Source organism: Corvus kubaryi, unplaced genomic scaffold (assembly GCF_017639235.1).
Source record: "Corvus kubaryi isolate FWS band 111438036 unplaced genomic scaffold, C.kubaryi_AGA036_p1.0 74, whole genome shotgun sequence".
Lineage (NCBI taxonomy): Eukaryota > Metazoa > Chordata > Aves > Passeriformes > Corvidae > Corvus > Corvus kubaryi.
The window spans coordinates 4,893,234-4,898,496 of NW_024582061.1; the positions used below are offsets into that span (position 1 = coordinate 4,893,234).

Consider the following 5,263-nt stretch of genomic DNA (forward strand, 5'->3'; position numbering starts at 1 on the left):
GGATGGTGCCCTGTGTCCGGGGATGGTGCCCTGTGTCCAAGGATGGTGCCCTGTGTCCGGGGATGGTGCCCTGTGTCCGGGGATGGTGCCATGGGGCCGGGGATGCTGCTCTGGGCCCGGCAGCCCCCGCAGCTCTGCAGAGTTAAGAGCCTGTCCCGGGCACGGAGGGGCTTCGGAGGCCCTGTGGGGGACCCACGGAGGGTGGGTAGACGCCAGCGCCCAGCGCTGCCCCGGTGAGCCCGCCTGGGTGGTCCCGAAGCGCTGGAGGATGACGATGCTGCTCCGAGCAGGGGAAATCTCGCTCAGCAAAGATGTCGAACGGGGAAGGTCTGTGCCTTAAATGCGAATGTCTGCTGTGGTGCACAGGTTCGGTGTCTGCTCCACAGCGTTCCCTCTGTGCTGCACTCCCGAGGCGGCTGCCCAGATCGTTCTGGGAGAACATGTGCTCCAAGTGCATTCTTGCTGCACTGTCTGATACACCAGAAAGGCCTCCTGTTTACAGTACAAGTGCATGTTGTGTCCACTAAATGCATCCTTTGGTTGCTGTATACTGTTTGGGTGTCTGCTTGTAATGCCATATTTCCTGATTTTTTATCCTCTCCATTTCCAAGCAAAAATAATTAAAGAGAATTATCATGGATGTAGTGCTGCCTGCAAAGAGACAGACAGTATGGGTGCTTTGTACCCCACCTGATAAAATCAGATAAAGTCTTTTGTAAGTGCATTCTTGAGTGACTTTTTTCCTGACAATAAGATGATCTCTTTCTAGGAAATCCAAAGTCCGTTGGAGATAACAGATGTCAGCTCTGTAAATGCCCTTGTAAAACAATGTTTCAGTATTGTGGGCTTCTGACTTTCTTCATTGTTTGTTGTCTGAATGGCTAATGCTCTTCAACTTCTTGGTGTGCTGCTTCAAGCATGCACATTTCTACAGTGTAGCATCTATTGTGTTTTTATAATTTCTCAAGCAGTTTCAAGCATTTGTCTTTACATTTTTTTATATATTTTATTACTTACTGTGCTCTTAAAGACTGGCAAGGGCTTGATAGATAACACAATAGATAAGGGAAAGTATGTAGATGGATGGCCCCCAAAATACTAGGATTACAAGTAGACAGCTACATTTTAATAGTCCTTTTAGACTGTCTTTTTCAAGATTTATAGCATGCAGTACCAATATTATTAAATTCTTTGTGGTTTAAGATTCCTGTTTTGAGAATCTGTGGCTACAATGTTCCTATGTTAGAATTGCACCCCAATTTCCTAGTGGCATCTTGTTAAACATCCTCAGCCAATCTCAGCCAGCCACAGTATCATTAATAGCTGGCAGTAGCTTAGTTTTGATGGCTAGACAGGTGGCTGTGGAAAGCCAGCTTGCATAATCATATTTAATTTGCTGTTTTGTGCATGTAGCAACATAATATTGGATCTTTTGGGGCCCCAGTGACAGGGAACTGCCCGCTTACAAAACATGCTACAAGAGGATTTACTGATGGTCACTGGGAGAAGGAAAAGATGGGTGAGAACTGGGGCACCAAAACTGAAGGTGCAGTATTGACAAGCTACAGGAGCAGCCTTGAGATCAAAATAGGATTTCATTTGCCAGGAAAGAGAATGCTTGGGTGGTGAGTAATCTGATGTCCTTGTTGAGGGAATAGGCTCTAGACAATAATAACATCTTTGGGCTCCACCTTTTTGTAGCCCAAAGTCTACCAATACCCTTGGATGCTTCTTTTGTCAACTGCTGCCCTGTGGCTTACAGCTTATTTAGGGCTTCAGAGGGTCTGGTGGCTAGGGACAGCAGAAATTTGGCTTCCCTAGGATGGTTCCCACTGACTTAGCCAGGGTCATACAGAAAGTCTACAGCAAAGCCAGGAATTAAATCCAGAACCCCTTTACCCTAACTAAAACTTCATCTTTCTGCCTCTCAATAGTGTTGACACAGATTTTTCTCTTTACTGGATCTAATCAGAATTTTCATGGTGTTGCTGAAATGAATAAATGTAGGTTCACAAAACAGATTTCATGCACAAAATGTAATTATTTGGGGTGAAATGCTTTGGCTTATTCTGGTAATATTTACAGGTAGAACATGGCTGGGACCACTTATCTAGTTTCTGTGAATAAATGCTGTTTGAACAATACTTCAAGAAAGAAAAACACACCAATGTCGAATAGGTCCAATGGAAAACTTTGTTCTTGTTCCTAAAGAAATCAGCTTTGTTCAGTGTAGCAGCAGCTCTCCATCTGCTCAAACTGTGGAAAATACCCAAAAGAGTCTGTGTGCTGGATGTGTGAGAGGCCAGAGCCTGTGGCTATGAGCAGAAGGCTCCAGCAGTAGCTGTTGACCATATGGTGGCTTATCTGGCAAAGACAATCCACAAGTGGCTTGTAGGGCCAGGACTGCTTCAGCTGTCCCAGGGACTGGTGAAGTGGTCTGGAAGCCATTTGGAAGACACTGTACACTGCAGGAATACACAATGCAGCTCCAAACAGGTGAAATGCAGGTGGTGCTTGGAAATAGTTACAGTTATTGGTAAATTGGGAGTGACCCAGGAAGAAGCTGTTCCAATAATGATAGAAAATCAAATGTACCAGTGGCCTTACTGGGAGTAATGTAATAAGCCTAATGGAAAGTGACTCTGCTTTAATGTGATTTCCACTGATGGATGGCTGAATAATGATATCCCTTATATCTTTAATTATTCTTAACACCTGTGCCCAATCAATGATAACAGCTCTTGGGAGCTTCTGGACTATGAGAAACTTACGCCTAAAACCCAGAGACTCACTTAGATACATGAATGTGTCTATGTTTTTACATCCAGTGCTACTGTAATTATAGAAAAACTTTCTTGCCGTGATGCATAATTTAAAATCAGGTGTGCTACTGCTCTTGAAGAAGTGAAGTCAAAAGTTCCAGCTTTCACATAACTCTGTAGTGTAGAGTGGGCAGGCTGAGTGGGACGTACAGATTTGCAGGAGGAAATGTAAACCAGAATGCCGTGGAGCTCACACCACAAATAAGATACAGATGCACAGATTATAGGCAGCACTGTCTCTGTCACAACTTGCATTGCAGCCTCTCATCCTGTGGACTTTCTGTACCTTACTTGAAAATTAAAAATCTCATCTATGAACTTAAGCTACAAAATTAATAGAGAAGCAAATTTTTTCATGGTATTCCCCCAGTCACCGTGCTAAGAGCTAGATTAGCTGTTTGCTAACATCAGTGATTTTGGTGGAATTAAATTGGTCCCTGAAGTGTAGTGTTTAGTTCAGGTTCACTCAGTGTTTTATTGTGTCTTACGGTGTCATCCTGACTGAATGTGATCTGTCCATGTGCTTACTCAGAATAGGTGCAGAGCAGCTCCCTTAATACCATCTTGTGTGTGTTCTAAATGAATGTGTACTTTGCATTCTTGGGTCAAAGCCCACAGGTTCATGCCTTTTGCAAAACTGGTAATTTGAGAAACTGAGCTATTTACATTAATAATGAAGCTCTCTCTCCCATGGTGATTATTTTGCCAAATAATTTTTTGCAGTTCTGTGTTGAAAAATGTCAATTGTTGAGCAAATATCAGCTTCAAGTCCAGCCACTTCATGAGAACTTGCATTTGGTGCCAGACAAAGGTTCAAAAGAGCAAGTGTTGCCTATGGCCTTACCTGTCTGGAGGTGGTTTTTAATAGATTCTCAATTTCTCTTGTAGCACTGGATTTTTGTAACTACCATTTGGCTGTTAGGCAATATGTTGGCTCTAGACCTTTGCCTTAATGAAGTGCCAGCAGTGAGTATGTGGGTCAGTCCAAGGACAGCTTTCATGTGTGTATATTTACTCTTCTCTTTGGAATTCTTTCACACTCACCTCTGGTGTTACGTGAAATGAACCAGGGTGAGTCAGCTTGGGTTGTCCATTTCATTATTTGTTTGAGAGGTTCCGTGTGTGCAGGTCATGGCATTGCATATACTGGGGGTTCTCTGTTCTCCTCCTGTTCTGTGTGCCTCTCCCACTGTGTGCACACCTCATTTATCCTCCTATTTCTACCACTCCTGAATCCAGCACTATCTCTTGCTGGGACACCAGTCCTGGCCGATGGAGGAGCTCTGTCCTTCCTGTCTCTTACAATCTCTCTGCATTCTTCCATGGCCCATTTCCCTCATCCCATGATCCCTGTTATGTTCTTCCCATGCAGGGTCTCTGTGTGCCCTGGGGTTTTCTTCTGTGTGAGGAAGGAGCTGTTTGATGCATTGGCCATTACAGCTATGACAGGGACAGCTGTTAAACTGTGAATGAGAAACAGAGGGTACAATATAAACAGCAGTTTTCATGTTTGCCTGACTGCCCAGTTAAAGTAATAGACTTCAGCTCATCGACATCTAAAATATTCTTGGCACTCCAAAGTTACTACACTTAAGGCAAAGAGAGGCTTGAACCTTGATGTAGGCATACATACTTTTTTCTTTGGTTGAAGTATGAAGTTGGTTTAAGGATTTCTTATCCCTGGCTTCTTGTTTCTTCCCCTTCCAATCAGCCTTGGCTGTCTGTGGGACTGCATTATAAAATCAGGTTGGCAAAATCTTGAGTAAAGAAATGAATTATAAAGAAAATGTACCAAGTGAGTATGCCAAAATCTCGCTCTGTTTATCTTGTGCAATCCTGCCTTTCCTGTTTTCCACGGACTATAAAAATCTCTTGGCAGTGGGGTGATATTTACAGGTGAGATTGGTATTACTGTACTTCCCAGTAACAGTCTTATTATTCAGTATCCAGAGTATTATTGCTTGACTGAGTTCAGGTGGCTGCAGGTACCCAGACGTGCACAGGTCGAACACTGCTGACAGTCAGTCCTGATTTGCACAGTCATAACTGAGAGGAGAATCAGGCTGAAAGGTTGCCCAAGGATGTTCCTGAGCTGTGGGAGATTCGGCTGGGAGCTGTCAGAGGGACGTGTGGCAGCTGCGGTGAATTGCAGAGGTTTCCCTGCTAATGGCAGGTCTGAGTGGACTTTGTGGCAAAGGCTCCTCAGGGGACACAAGCATCCATGTGTGTTAAATTAGTTGACTTGCCTCAATTTCCAGTGTTCTCCTATGGAACTTCTCCCAGCAGTTTTTTTGCTATTATTTTATAACCACAGCTTTGCAGTTGCAAAAGAGCCAGTGTAGGTTACGGGTTTCGGGGTTCAGTCGGGACCGGGCGGACGTAGACGGATGGAGATCTCTATAGGCAGGTCTTGGGACACAGTCGGTTTATTGTAAAGGGCG

At 44.1% G+C, this 5,263-nt stretch overlaps 1 protein-coding gene across 2 annotated transcripts in view; it reads left to right on the forward strand.

Annotated features, from left to right (window-relative positions):
- SULT4A1 (sulfotransferase family 4A member 1) overlaps nt 1-5,263 on the forward strand; it is a 27,523-nt gene that overhangs the window by 500 nt on the left and 21,760 nt on the right. The window lies entirely within an intron of this gene.